Genomic DNA, 16,632 nt, shown 5'->3' with positions numbered 1-16,632 from the left:
TCTTCCACTGTCTTCGACTCAGGTCAAATGTCACTTATATCATTAAGTCAGATCCAGTCATCTCAGTAAAAATTATCTTTCCTTTTCAGACACTGCCAAAGCACTTAATTTTTATAGAACTTTTGGCACTTTGTGCACCTTATGTTAAATGCAATCCTATGCTTACCTCTTCTAGAACCCCTGGACATTAAGCTTCTTGAGGACAGTAGTTTCTATATAATCACCTTTATATTCTTCCTTTGGGTCCTAACAGTGTTGCATATACAGTCAGTGATGAGTTAAATATATCAGAAGCGCTTTTAACTACCCCATCATATCCAGTTGTCCCTAGAAGGAAAATATCCTTTTTTTAAGTCAAAGATCTTGGGTTTCTTTTTAGACAAAGGTCTTATAAGAATCACAGGTGAAAGATCATGCACAAATCACATTTTTCCCTCAATGACAAAAATACAGTTTCAGTAATTTTTGAAAATCTGTTTTTACTGACCAAGCTAGCTGGAAAAATGTTGCTGGATTTTTTCTGGGCAACCACAGAACTGAGTCAGAGGGATGCTACCTATCTTGGTTGTACTATTCCCCACAGGAAGGGGAGGGCATAGAAGAAATAGGCTCATTTCAGACAATTGACTCTAACTGGCTTTGAAGAAGTCAGTTAAGCTGGAGGTAACAGTTGGCAGTTTGCTTGCTCCTTCTCCCCTGAGGAAGTAGACACAGAAGTGCACATCCAGGAAGTTGTAGCTCAGGGAGTTATTTATGGTTTCACCAGCCAGGCCCCGTTGTGATGCCCATAGGCCTTCATGGGAGAGTCCCACCCAGTGCAGAAGTAGATATCCGTCTGGCAGGTGGCTGTGCCCTCCAAGGTGGTATGCAGCTGGGCAGTATGAGCTACACAGCTTCCTTGGCATAACTACCAAACTGCAGGGAATAGACCGAGATGTGTTCCTGCTCCTCCATCTTAATGTTTTCATCGATGGGAACTGATGGGTTGCTCTTAAGCTGGTTTGGAATCCAGAGCCAGACTTTTAATTTCTTCTGTAGGGGACCATCCTCACTGGGAAAAGCGGCCAAAGAAACAGGAACTGTCATCCCCATTCTGATTCCTTCATCCTTGGTGCCTCCCACATACTTCACAGCTTTGGGCAATGCTTCCCATAGAGCCTCATCCACTGGCTTATCACCTCACTTCCATGCTGGCAAGCCACTCCCCTTCACAGGTTGCATCCTCATAGTAGATTTCTTCCTTGTCCCTTTTGCTCAGAACCAACCAAGGCCACGCCCCAGCACTCCTGAACAAGTTCTTGATCATGCCCAGTATGATGTGGCTGTAGCACTCTCCTTTTATTCTGACTGGCTTCTAAGTTACTATAATGATCAATAATACAACATATAGCACTTATTTACCACATGTTTTCCAGTAAAACCACAGTACTTAAAAATAATGAGAACAGCTGTTAAGAGAAAAATACATAGAGAAGCAAATGTGGGGTAGTCAAACTTGTATCCAGGAAGGAAATTCTCCCTGAGACATAAAGGGAAATTAGATCTGCCCAGACTGTTTTATTCTTTAATTCTGCCCTGTACCAAGCCCCATGGATTTTCAGCTTTTATTGTACATATGCCTTAACCCTTAAGAACTTGAAGTATGTATCTAGGTAAAGCAGAAATGTTGATTGAGTTAACTCCTAAGTTATTTTGTTGGAATTACTGTAAGTTGGTAAATAGCGAAAAGATAGAGTTCAGTCTAGGAAGCACCTGACCATGCTAAGATCCTTGTATCCATTCCTTACACATACGAAGAACAAATGAAGGATTTTGAGCAGAAAAGGAACTTCAGCATACTTGACATTTGAAAAATTAACATCAGATTTAGCAGGAAATACAAAACTGTCTAGGGAAGAAATTTGAGTCATGAATTTTAAGAGTAAAAAAAAATGAAGGGTTCATTCTTGGCAGCAGATCAACAATAGTTGGGGTGCCTGTGTGTGTGTGTGTGTGTGTAGCAAGGGACAGGCCATAAACGATTGGAAATTTAGACCTCAGACCCTACAAAAATAATTTATTAAAGTATTTACTAATTCTGGTTTCATTAACTTTTACGGAATGCTTACTATAAATCTTGCACCTAAGAATATAGTGCTATTAAAGTGTAATAGAGTGAATTATTTTACCTTGTCAAGGAGGAGAGTAATGGCTGCAGCCCAGGAGGAGCAATGAGGGTTAACTGAGGCGAGGAAGGAAAAGAAGGGTAGAAGGGTATTTCAAACTGTACCAAGAGCCTGCACAATTCCAGTGGCAGGAAAGGGCTTGGCAAGTATGAGAAACTGGTTCAAGTCCAGTAGTGACTTCAGGAGACAGAGGGCTCATGGTGTGAGGAGAGACTGAAGAGGCCAATAAGAGCTGGACAAGGGAGGATGCTGTAGGCCATGTTATGAATTGCTCTTTTTTAAAAGCTTTTATTAAAATTCTAGTTAACAGTATGGTAAAATTTGGTTTCAGGTGTAGAATGAGGCTTGGAAAATATAGTCATTTGTAGGAGGCCTTCTCAAGGACTCAGGATTTCTGATAAGGACTATATATGGGGCCTTCTCATTTGTATCCAGGGGATGGGATGAGCAGAACTGTTGGCCACACTTTATGGCCATCCGAGTGTGTGTTTGTGTGTGTGTGTGTGTGTGTGTGTGTGTGTGTGTGTGTGTTCAAGATCTCTAGCATGCTTTATGGAAGAATATATATTCACTGTGCATTAGAAGGCTGGGATTGTGCTAAACCAGCTTGAGATTACGGAAGTCATAACTATACTTTATTTTTGCTAAGAACCATGAGAAGGCAATAGTCTCAATATATTTGTGTTTCAAAGAAGCACTCTGGCTGCAAATTGGTAGAATAAGGGACTCTGGAGAAAATGCATGGAACATTTATTGACTATTATAGAGGGCACATTTACAGATCTATACCAATGAGGTCATAGTGGAAATGGGAAAAAATTGGGGGGATGTAAAAAGATGATCATGTAACTAAACAGCTTATTGACTGAATATTGAAGATGAGAAGTGAGCAATGAGCCAAAGGACCCCAAGTCATTCGAATAAAGAGGAAAACTAATCAGTGTGGCATTAACAAGTTGAATAGAAAATTTAAAAATCTGTGTAGTGGCCATCAGGAAGTTGCGAATGTAGATCTGAAAAAGTTAGAAGTTGGAGGTTAGTGATTTCCTTTATTTGCAGAGCAACCACAACAAAATGTAGTAAGGGTCAGTTGTTATAATTTACACTTTCATCTAGTATTCAAAATATCACAGGGTAAATAATATCATGACACGAATTTACAGATGGCAAAAGCAAGGCTAAGAGTAATTTGCATAGGATCTGATTTCAAAATTTGCCTTCTTTAATTACCATCATTTTCTGCTTCTCCATGAATGGATGAGGTTGCAAAACAGAGAAAACAAATCTCCAGCAAGGGAGAATGAAAAAAGATTGAGAAGCATGTGAAGAAAGCCAGACACTGAAGTACTATTGAAATCCATGGTGGAGATTTCATGGTTTTGAATACTGATGTTAATGAAGTGTGTTAACCTTGTAGAGTACCCCAGAGATGTGTAGGATGAGGAATTGAAAACAAGTTATTTTCTTTGTCATTCAAAACATTTTGTTGAGCAAGTAATCTGTGCCAGGTACTTTTCCAGCTGCTGCAAATAGAATAGTGAACAACACAGTAAAATCACCTTTCTAACAGATTAAATTCCAGTAGGACATAGACAATAAGCAGTCGTGCAATTTTTAAGACTCATTATTAAGTGAAGAGCTCCCAGGAATTACCAAAGAGAAGTAGTCTGGGGCGGAAGCCAGATAACCATGAGTTGAAGAATTCACAGGGGGTAATGCTGCAGTGGGAGCTGACTACTGCTGCACATTGTGTTGAGAGAAAGGACGTAATGCCCAGGCTGCTGTGGTGTGTTGATAACATGTACAAAAACCATGCAAAGATGAGACTGCGTGCATTTGAGGGATACATACGATCTCTTGTGCAGTTTCCAACTAACATGTTAAAGTGGGATTTTTTTAAAATTAACCTACGATGTTAGTTTTAGATGGAGAATGTATTGATTCAACAATTCTATACATTACTCAGTGTTCGCCACAATTAGTCACCATACAATGTTACGACGTTATTAATTCTCTATGCTGTAACCTATATCTCCATGATTTATAACTGGGGGTTTGTTCCTCTTAATCCCCTTTCTTTTACTGGTCTCCCTACTTCATTTCCCCCTCTTCCCTTTGGCAACTACCAGTTAGTTCTCTATTTGAGTCTGTTTTGTTTTTTTGTCTGTTCATTTTTTAAGTGAAATCATTTTGTCTTTCCTTGACTTCTCTTAGCATAATCCCCTCCAGCTCATACCTGTTGTTGCAAATGACAAGATTGCATTTTTATGGCTGAGTAATTTTCCATGGTATATTCCATGATATATGTGGTATATACCACATCTTTATCCACTCATTTATGGATGGACACTTGAGTTGCTTCCATATCTTAGTATTGTAAATAGTGCTGCAGTGAACTTGGGATGCATCTTTTTTTAATTAGTATTTTCATTATCTGTGGATGAACACCCACCAGTGGAATTACTGCATCATATGGTAATTCTATTTTTAATTTTTTTTAGGGACCTCCATACTCCTTTCCACAGTGGCTGCATCAGTTTACATATATGCCAGAACTTTTTTTTTTGATTCATCATTCTGATATGTGTAATTTGGTATCTTAGTGTGGTTTAGATTTGCATTCCCCTGATGATTAGTGATAGATTGGGGCGAAGTTTTAAGTACTGGTTCTCAAAATTAAGTGGGTTTTTTTTTAATGGAATCACCTGGAAGGGTTATAAAACACAATGTTGGATTTACTTCAGGTTTTTGATTCAGTAGAGCTAAAGTGGGGCACAAGAATTTTTATTTCATTTCCCTTTTTTTTAAACTTAGAATGTAAGTGGGGGAGAGGGTGGGATGGAGGGAGGGAGGAGAGAGAATCAAGTACGTCTACACTCTGTATGGAGACTGATGTGGGGCTTGATCCCATGACCTTTGGAACATGACCTAAGGCAAAATCAAGAGTCAGACACTCAACTGACGGAGCCACTCAGGTGCCTCCTTTTTAATTTTTTTAGAATTTTCAGTTCTAATGGATTCCTAGGTGATACTGAGGCCGCTGGTTGGTTGATACATTAAGAATAGTTGCCTTAAATAAGAGTAAGTTTTGTAAGTAATCAGGATAGTGCAGACTTCAATGACTTTACTTATTCTGTCTCCCATCCAGTTCTTAATCAGAGGCAACCAGGAGCTCTTGAGATAACTGGGAAAATTCTGTCCTTAATTATTTAGAAAACTGAATCTAAATGTTCAACAGGCTGCTTGGCTCTATTCCTGAAAAGGTCTCTATGTTTCATTATAATACAGGCTCCACACACATTGCAAAATGCCAATTTTGCTGCTAGGGGCAAGTTCTTAAAAGTGCATTTCACGGAATATAGAAAACAACCAATAAAACTTTTCCCACAGCAGGACCTCTCTTTAAAGTATTCTAATCATAAAGAATAACTTGTATTCCTGCAAAAAGTTGGGTTATGACTAATATTAACTTAAGGTGTGAGATTTTAACATTTGCTTTCTTGTGAAGTTATTTACTTTGTGTATTTTTAGTAAGTGTTCTCATTGCACTAACAAACTAAACATGTTAGAAGCATCTTGCCCTGTCCAGATTATTCCAATAATACTCTGGCTGGGCTCCCAGGCTCCTCCATTTGTGAACACTTCCTTGACCCCGATACCATTTTGTACACATTCCTGTTTGCCTATTGTCATTTAACTCTGGTTAGCTTCTTCTGTCTTTCAGGTCAAAGCTTCAATGCCATTTAATGAGCTCTAACATACTCCCTTATGCTGGGTCCAGAATACTTTGTTATAAGTGCACTTTGGACCTTGAAGTTTTTTTTGTTTTTATTGACATAAATATATAGAGAGGTATATGTATATATTTAAATATACTAATTGTGTGAGGAGATATAAAATACACAAACTAAAGGTATACATATCAGTATATTTTGTGGAAATTACACTTGTATACCAGCATCCATCTATAGCAAAAATTTGAACAGGAAGTCTTCGTGGCCTCAGTTTCATGCTCCTATAGACCTGTCTACTGCCCTTCACCAGATGGAAGGTCTAGGCTTTTCCCACTAAATATATTTCCTGATTTAAAGACAACATACACAGAATTTAGAGCCCAGCCTAAGGAAGCATGAATGTGGGATTTGGCGTCAACAAAAAAGTATATTAAACTCTTAGAGCCACAATACCCTCTTTAGAAGATCTGGGGTTTTACAAAAGCCTACTTTATAATATTTTTGTAGAATTACTATACAAAACACATAAAGCAAGCAGCTCAAAATTGGCACTATTTATGAATTCTTTTGTCCCACTGTTTTTCTAAGGAAGATTCTCTATTCTTCCACAATTCTGCCAAAGACTTCTGTTCCTGTCCTTTAATTCTTGGCTATCTTATAAAGATGAAAGATACTTTTATAGGACATATACAGGATTCTTTTGGACCACCTAATAAAAGCATTCACAATTATATCTAGGATGAGCTAAGTACGGCTGGTCAATTTATACTCTCTCGAATCTTTATAATCTTGCTTGTTGTAAGTAGATATAATTATCTAAGAGAAGGTAAGTGATTTACCCTGTGGAAAGAGCTCAAACTCTTGAAAGTAGGACTCACATTTAGGTACTTGTCATTCCTCCACGCCTCACTGTTTGTGTGTGCATTGTGTCATCCGGAGGTTGGGCGCCCATGAGAAGGAATGTGCTGGAATGGAATCAGGACAAATAGTCACTTACGTGCTGCTCTACTACAAATTGCTAATCATGTTTTCAAAAAGATTTTGATTATAAACTGTGCATTTCTATTTTCAATTTCTTCTCTGTGTTGTAAAAATTTAAGCAGGGCTTAAAGAGTCTCTAACTGAAATCAAATGGTGGGGTTACAACTGCTGTATGAATAGAGCAAAATACTTCACGCCTAGAAGCACACTGCATTTGTCAATTCTACACTATCTCTGGAGGAATAGAATGGTTAGGCAAATAAGCTACATGGGTAAAACATCTTTTCAAACATTGACTTCTAATGCCTACATTCCTTTCCGGGTCTACTGTATCATGCCTCTCAGTAGAATGATAAACTTTCGGTACATGTTGCCATTCAGTTCACAATTTTAATAAAATTGTAGTTGATAAATATCTTCAAACAGACCTATTGCTGTGTATGTCGAGAGTACTGTAGTTCACTGTATGTGGTTTTGATGTATTGAGTTCCTGTACCTGAATGTGACACATTTGTGAGCATAAAAATTTCAGAGTGGTTTTATAGCAGTACGAGACCTCTATGCAGTCTTCCTGCCCCTTGCTGCGTTTAGGTTTAACTGAAGCTTCAATTGTGCCAATGATGCTAACTTAGTTTATTAAAATTTTGAAGGAATGGAGATAAAGACTAAATATGTACTGTGAAGGAGGTCTATATTTCACTGACTTTCTAGTTATTAGGGTATAAACTAGGTTTTTTTGAGATCTGCATTAAGTTAATAGAAATCTAAATGAAAGGGTTTTTTTTAAATTTTTGTGTTTATTTTGAGAGAAAGCATGCATGTGTGCAAGTTGGGGAGGAACAGAGAGGGGAGAGAGTGTCCCAAGCAGGCTCCGCACTGTCAGCCTGGAGCCCCACATGGGGCTTGAACTCATGAACTGTGAGATCATGACCTGAGACGAAATTGTCAGACGCTTAACCAACTGAGCCATCCAGGCATCTTGAAAGGAGGAGTAGTGTTTATTATGAAATTCCAGTCCTATATTTTTAAAATGTACTATTTCATTTTATATAGTTTAGGTTTTCAAAAGGACCCACTACTATTTTACATTTTAAATTTTCTTAGTGGGACGTGAATACAAATAGGATATAATATCTGCAACTTGTGAGTAAATGCTAAATGAAGTAATCTGAAATTTTTTGGAATGGCTTATTCAAATGCATTATTAAGTCTTTTTGAAAGTAAAAATTCTTAAGATGACCTCTTATTATTCTAAAAATAGGTTGAATGGGGAAATGTAAACCCAAATGATTAAGAGTATTTTGAAAATTTTTACCCTGAGATTTTTTTATAGGTTATCTCATGCATTTTAATAAAACATGCAACAAATTAATGCCTATTTGGCCTTGATACTTGTAATAGACAAGCTTCAGATGATTCATTTAAATCTCTAAAGCTCAAATATGATAGTATGAGAGATCTAACTTATGAAATATGGATTCTCAAGATGAAATTGTATCTCTTGCTAATCTTGAAAGTCCAAAATAACCTCTTGTAGGGTATTTGATACACTAAGTAGGAAGAGTCACCTGTCCACTAACTCATTAAGTCTTCAAACCTGTGGGACACAGAAGGATGGAGAATTTGGTAAGAACTCCATTAAACTTTGTAGTTGTTTTATCTTTGGTTTATGGTAAAGGTAAGGAATACCTTAAAAAATGCCTCAGTAATGTGCTTGTATAATTTATCCAGTATCTATTTCATATATTTTTATTTAGCATTAATTTGGAAGAGTGTGATGAAAAAGACAAGGCCTTGGCTTTATGGAATTCATACCTAGTATGTCACACATACATGGAATGGAAAATCACAAATTATGTGGTCATTATTTCAACACATTTGCTAAATATTACAGGAAAAAAATTGAGATCCGATAACAGGAAGTCCTCAAGATAGCCTAGAGAGTGAGGTACAGATTTCCTGAATCATAGGATATAATCACAGCACTGAAAGGTGACTCGAGCAATCCACATAAAATATATAACCACCTAGGGCTTTTTTAAAACCTATCAATGGTAAATTTTTTTCTTTTTTGGCTGCTAACTCTTATGTTGCTAAGCAATTTATGTTATTGTGCTGGATGATTATATCAAAACTGTTAAATCCCTTGCATATTCTCATTATGTATAAATTCTGTCCACTACCTATGAAAACCTACCAAGCATTAAAACATCTTTTTCAGAAGCCAATTTTTGTCTTCTGAATTGTGTCACTTAATCAAAATGAGTTATTGACACTGCTGGAAAGCTAAGAAGTTTATAAATCACTGTCTGTGTATAAGAAAACCAAGGCATATCTGTGAAAGCAAATAATTAACATGCTACATGATGAACTGATGCATTTTTATCACACCTGATTTCCTCACTGGCCTGGAAAATACAATAACATGCAGGTTTACAGAGGAATACACAGAAAGAGGCTCTATCGATGGAGGATCTCTTGTCTGCAACAACAGATACTTCATCAAGTCTTTTCCACACCCTTACTATTTTTTCAGGAGAACTTGCTCCAGCAAAATAAAAAAGCAGTGGACCTTCTACAAAAATAGGTTAACAGTAGGTTGAGAACAGTAGGTGTGGAACTCCATGCCCAGGGAATAAAATGTGTTTTGTTTTACTTCTAATAATGCTTTCCTCAGCAAGGTTTATCGTGAACTTTTAATTGGTTTCTGAATAATCAATTGCTGTGTAATATTTATAAAACTCACAACTAATTGCAGATGTGTTGAAACTCTTTGTTAATTTCTTTTGGTAGATCATTAGATTTAACTTGAAATAGGACTGTCAGTTATGATAATTTTGGGACATCAATTACTTGTTATAAGTCAGACTATCTTGGTTCAAACACTGCCTTTGCCATTTATTAATTTTTTTCATCTTGGACATCTTATAACCTCCCTCTGTCTTGATTTCCTCATCTATAATGTGAGACTAATGCTAGTGCTAACTTATCTAAGTATTAATTTGAGCATTATAAGACTTATACATGTCAATGGCTTAAATCAAGGCCAAGCATATGATAAACACATATTTCAGTATCATTGTTTATGAGTCTGTTTAGTCAAACTGTATTTCTACTCTGTAGTTGTAATCCTATCTTAGGCAGCTTACAATGTAAGAGTGAATATGGTTATCGGAGTTCAGAATGTTTACTCTATTTTTTTTTTTTATTAAATAAGATGAAAACTCCAATCAGTAAAAATTCTTCTTGAATAGAGTTTTAACTAAATTGAATTCTTCCGTTGCTCAAAGTAAGTTCAACTGATGTAATTCAGTTTTGAATGTCCTAATGCATTTATCTGGTATACAAAAGGGTTTACATATGACATATGGCAGATTGGGTCAAAGTAATAGAATAGTTTTATTTTTCTGCAAGACGCTAAATATACACACAGTGAAGAAAGGAAGGAAGTGCATTAGGAATCTAGGGACAGAATTCAATGCTAAATAGTAATTGAAAAAGATGTGTTGCTTGGAAACTGCAGAGAACACTGCTTTGTTTCAAGTGAAGGGTAATACAAATCATGCATTAAAATAGTAGAACCTTTTTAAAATTTCAACAATGCAATTGATGAGAGTTTTAATAAGCTCTGACACATAACTCAGAATAGTGCATTTCAATCATACAGATGGTTCATTAGGATAACCCACAGCATTGGTAGATTTATACTGAGGTTTGGTTACATACCTTATGAGGCTTCAGGTTATGGTTGCATAAACTGGACTCAGATTGAGTGTAATGAAATATTCCTTCTAAGAAAAATCACCCTTTTAGAAAAAAACTGCACCTAATCAGAGGTGTCATGCACCATTGAGTCTTGTGCATAGGACTTGCTGTTTAATAGCTGTTTGGTGACATTTGCAATCGGATGCAGTTAATAAACAATGTAAGATGCTAATTTGTTCCTTGGCAGGAGAAGTGAGTTCTTTTGCTCCCTCCTAATTTCAAAACATGATGACCCTGACAGTTAATGAAAATGAAGATCTACACACAGCGAAAATAATAATGCAGTGGCAGTGACTACACATCCTTTGTTTGGCTGTTTGAAGGATGAAATTCAAATACTTACAGACAAGACCCCTGAATTGTGAGGCGTTCACTCCATCACTAGTTTCTCTCTCCTGAAAACTCATTATATGCAAGTCTCCTCCAATGGTCTTGAAAGTTCTCCCAATTTGGAAAGTAATTGATCTGTACATAAAGTGGTTTCTGAGGCCTTGCCTCAGATTTTGGAAATTTATTCTCTGTTTAACCCAAAACTTAATCTTGTTTTTGTCTTAGCAAACTATGACCCAGCATATGACCCAGCATTAAGCTTTTTGTTTATGCATTTGTCATCAGAAGCTGGTTGTAGCTCGTCTTAAATACAGCATTTTTAACAATTATAATTCAACAGAGGAGAAAATATTTATTGGATCCTATTGTATACCTTACTAACTTTATTTTAGAGTTCAAAAGCTCACAATGAACTGTAAGTCACACATGAATAAAATTTTATGACAGTTATCAACCATTAACATTGCAGACATGCTCAGAAGTTAGTTATTTGTGATGGATTTTGTTAACAAGAGATGGTGGGCCTCTTTTTCTTTCTAATAAAAGTAGTAGGGTTAAGAATGTGTGTATAATATAATGAAAAGTTAACTTTGGTATGAAGTTGATAAGCTTCAGAACTTAAAAGTAACACAAAAATGGTATAATAATTAAAACTATGAGAATAATCCTCCAATACAAATTTTTCATTTTTTTTAACACATTCATTTTTGAGGACAGAGAGTGTGAAAAGGGAAGGGGAGGGGCAGAGAGAGAGGGAGACACAAAAACTGAAGCAGGCTCCAGGCTCTAAAATGTCAGCACAGAGTCTGATAGAGGGCTCAAACTCACAAGCCACAAGATCATGACCTGAGCTGAAGTCAGACACCTAACCAACTGGGCCACTCAGGCTTGCCTATGCTAAAAGTAATTTTTAACCTGTATTTCCAGTTTCTTGGCCACCTATATTTCAGATTGGAAAATAATTCTGACATTATTTTATTAAACTTTGAAGTGAAATGTTTTAGCCCTTGACAATAATGAAGAGTATAAAAATATGTAGTGATTTGTGGCAAATACTTTTTTTCACTTATATTTTACAATTGAATACCACTTAAGATAGTGTAGGTTATTCTGTAAAAATTCTAGTATCACAAAAACCTTCCAGACTTGGAAGAACAAAAGCTTATTTCTTGTTCAAGCTAGAGCATCCTGGAGGAGGAGGAAGGAATTCTGCTTCTTGAAGTGTCTTGGGCCAATCTGAGTGAGGAACGGACATCTCAAACATTGATATGTCAGACAAAAAAAGAAGGGAAAATGGGTCTTGATCCACCATTAAATACTGTATATTTTAAAGTTGCCAGGAGAGTAGATCTTAAAAGTTGTCGTCACAAAAAAATAAATATGTGAGGTGATGGATGTTAACTAAACTCTTTGTGGCAATTATTTCATGATACATATGTATATGAAATCATTATGTTGCATACCTTAAGTAAATTCAATGTTATGTGTTAATTATACCTCAAAACTAGGACACACACACACGAAAGCCCTGAGTTTCATATGTGACATTCATCACTTCTCACAACTCATTGGCTACAACCAGTTCAACCACAGGGAGACCAGGCAATACAGCTTATCTTTGTTCTTAGAAGGTAAGAGTACCAGAAATGTTGCATAACTCATAACTACCGCTGCTAGGTTTTATTTTTCGTATTGCCTAATAGATAGAGACAAGATAGGTGGTTAGGAAATTTAAAAGGCTTGTTCAAGATCACCTAATAACTAAACTTCAGAACCAGAATTCAAATTCATATTTGTAAATTCCAAGTTCAGTGTTATTTCCATTAAAACTTCGGTTATAATTATATTCAATCCACCTCTACCTGAAAACTGTGTGTAATGAATTTGTAACCATTAGTTTGTACATAACCAGCCATAGTTTTTTTTTCTTTTATTGCAGACCACTGTTACAATAGCAATCATTAGTACCTACTATGGAAATCTGATGTGTAGCAAGTTTTAAACTGAACTGCTTAAAAGAATCTGCTCTAGACTGCTCTTCTAGGTTCTAAAACAAATGCTCTAAAGAAAGGAAGTCAGGAGCATGGAATTAGAAAGAAACTTGTCTAAAGTTGAGTCATGCTGAGGGGAACATTAAGGCCTTCTTGGTCACCTGTTCTTATCCCCCTTCCCTGCCTCTTTTTGTCTCCCCCTTCCCATTGTGTTTTTCCTGCCTAGCTTCTGAAATGTATCCTCCTTCTCCAGCAATACAAGTTAGATGATCTCACTCCTTTCCATAAGAAAATAATTCCTAACCTGACCCATGCTTAAAGTATGTTCACCACTTTGAACTTACTTCTTATTTGCCCTATATACACATCTCCTATCCTGCTGGAGCCCAGCTCCAGCAGGTCCAGGGTTCTCCTGAAGGATGGACGGTGTCAGCGAGAGAGAGTGAGAGCCTCAAGTTCCTTTCTGATCACCAGGCATCTCTGGCAGGTATCTCTGCCCTTCTGGCAGGCATCTCTGCTCTGTCTGGTTCTCAAGCTTTATTTATGGTAAAAGGTACAAGTCCCAGAAAGAGCAATAAATGATTTCTCATAGATAAGTTTTACAATTTTCCAGGACATGGGTTCTGCAGAATTTACAATTCTAGTAGTAATGATCATCGTAAAAAAACTTAGCTACAGGCACTCATGTTGTCATGGGTATTTTTTACAAAACCTCAGGTCTAGCCTTAAGGAAGCAACCTTTAACCAAGAGGCAAACAGCACTGTTTAGTAAAGGTCAGTCTTTTATGAGTAAGGGTCATTAGGCTGTTTATAACTCTAAGAGAAAGTTCCCAGAAAAACAGGATTCTCAGGAGACATAATGCATGCTCTCACAGTCCCAAAGATGATTGATATATTTTATTATAGTCATGACTTTTACAAAGGCATCCAGGTCCAGAAGGTAGTCAGTTATCAGTTAATTGCTTAGGGAAAATTATATGTTGCTTTAGGGTGTATCTAGTTTTCTCATCTTCTCCCTGACCAGGTGCAGTCATGCCTCAGGGACTGGGAAGAGGGACAGGCCACTCCCGACACTAATCAGCAAAGCACTCTGAGGTTTGGTGCCCAAGCAGAAGTGAAAGTCTCAAGAGGGTAGATTTTGGGACCTGTCTGGGGGCAAGAGATGGTGCAAACCTGCCGCACCCTCACCAGGAATTTTCACTCTACCGGTGAGTTCAAATAGCTCCCAACACTCTCCCACCACACGGGTTTTCTCTGTGTTCTCTAAAAACACAGCGCTGCTATCTCTGCACATCCCATTCACTCCCTTCTAAAATGGTCTTTCCTCCCTTCTCTTGCCAGTGCTACAGAAGACCACGTCAGATTTCACCTGCTTGACCTTTCTCTTCGAGGCAGATTTAGCCTCTCCAGTCTCTGGCCTCAAATAATACATAAAACTGTTTATGCCTCAATAGAAATTACCAGATTGTTCTGTTGGTCTATGCGTAGTCCTGCCTGCTTCTCTGGTACCAGGCATCCCTAAAACAAGGACTCTGTGTAGTTTAGCTTTATATATTTAGTACTTACCAATTTGTCTTAGTACATAGCTCTTGCTCAGTAATATTTTCAGATGTTCATTGGTATCGAATATTTCACACACAATAAGTTTATCTTATAACTTGTTTCTTAAATACAGTTGATAAATCCATTATGTAAGTATATTCAGTGAAGATGTTAAGCAAGTGCATATCTTTGATAAACTTTAAGCTGCTTGAAGAGCGTAGTGTTTAATGGTAAACCAGGTCAATGTACAGGATTCTTTTATTATATTTTTATATTTTTTTAATTTGTTTATGTCTTTGAGTGGGGGAGGGGCAGAGAGAGAGAGAGACAGGGAGACACAGAATCTGAAGCAGGCTCCAGGCTCTGAGCTGTCAGCACAGAGCCCTACACAGGGCACAAACCCACAGACTGTGAGATGGTGATCTGAGCCGAAGTCGAATGCTTAACTGGCTGAGCCACCCAGGCGCCCCTGCAGGACTTCAAGAGCAGAATGAATTAGCATGTTGTGGTCATCGCCACAGACCTTAGTTGTCAGAGATCACCTCAACTTCTTGATGGAGCTTGCACAGTAGGCTGAAAGTGCAGCAAGCTGGTTCAGGCCAACTTCTGGGCTGGAAGCATTCTGCATAGAAAGATGAGTACATGTCAAGGCACGGAGGTGTGAGAGATGGAACACTTCGGGGAAACTACATGTAATTGGGTATTCTTGAAGCATCAAATGAATGGGAAGGGTAAGGAGGTGCAAAGGAAGCCTGAATTAGTCAAGGAAAGCTCACAAAGACCAATAATGCCAAGGCAATTTGGAGTTTATCCTTTGAAGATGACAAAACTGAAGCCTTGTGTCTTGATGTGATTTGTTCAAGCTCACACAGAGCTCACTAGTGAGGGCTGGACATAGAAGAACCTTGCCCACAGCTTGATACTTAATGAGTGTTTGTTTCTTCAGAATATATTGTAATCAGTAATTAACTAACGAATCCTGAAATCCCTATGAAATAGAGCTAAGTTTATTTCACTTTTCAAGATGAAGCTGATTAGCAGAACCAAGGAGTCAAGGCCACAGTGCAATCATTTTGAATTAAGAATTAACATTAGGCAAAATTTACTGCTCCATTTTATTCCTATAGCTTCCCTCTTAGTAAATTATATGTTTACATCTTTGAATCAAGACCCCAATATCCCATCTAACTCTGATGTTTAAAATTCATATCATTTTCTGACCTAAAATTACATGACAGATTTGTTATTCAACTGAGAATCTAACAATGAAATAAATACCTGATAAACATGTTGAGAAAATAAGCCACAATATAGAAAAGAGCAATACTTTCTCCACACCTGTGTATTACTGAATAGGAGAAAAAAATGATGGTGCAGCCCTACTATTAACTAGCAAACATTATTTTCAATAGTAAAGAACAAAGGAATAGTACTTTTTTCAGGTGAGAATTAGTGACATGATATGCTTCCCAGGTGGACCATGCACTTTGCAAATGAAAACCTCGCTTTTAAGAATACGCATTTCCTGAAAAGTTTTTTTAAATTTATATAAAAATGAAGTGATCCTAAGGGCACATTGCTTAAATGAAATTATTAAAATACTGTCTGGAAGTGGTCAGTGTTGAGAATGTACAGGAGTCCGGTCTCACTGTGTCAGGGTGATCAGCTTGCCTCTGAGAGCTTTTGAAATGTCTCTTTGTCCTTAGGACACTCGGGGCTGCTGGAGAGCAGGAGATCATTATAATGGGAAGTTTCCCCTCCAAGGATGTGAATTCTCTTTAGAAATCTCTTTCCCCTTCAGTGATAAACAAGAGACGTTTTGATCAAAATAATATGAATAATACACAGCAGGAATCCTCCTCCTTTTAAAAACAAACTACTGCTTGCTTTTCTTAGACTAAAAGCTTTATGTTGGAGAAGATGCGCATAAACATCAAGCTAACCTTTGAGGAAAACAAAACTTTCTGGTTGACTCTGGCAGGGGTCTTCTAACCAATTGAACATTTTCACCCCATCACAGAGGATTGTTCAAGATTGTAATTTTTTTTACTCAACATTTTTTTCTTTACTGAGAACCAACTTGTTCATATCGTTATATTAGCCGAAATAAAATTATTTTAACTG

General features: G+C 37.2%; 1 pseudogene; it reads right to left on the bottom strand.

Moving 5' to 3' along the window:
* Positions 1-751: 751 nt before the first annotated feature.
* The window catches only part of LOC115290533, a 31,078-nt pseudogene continuing 15,197 nt past the window's right edge, over positions 752-16,632 (bottom strand).

This window comes from Suricata suricatta, chromosome 4 (genome assembly GCF_006229205.1).
Source record: "Suricata suricatta isolate VVHF042 chromosome 4, meerkat_22Aug2017_6uvM2_HiC, whole genome shotgun sequence".
NCBI classification, from domain to species: Eukaryota; Metazoa; Chordata; class Mammalia; order Carnivora; family Herpestidae; genus Suricata; species Suricata suricatta.
Note: the sequence above shows the minus strand (reverse complement) of the source record. Positions and strands in the feature narration are given on the sequence as shown.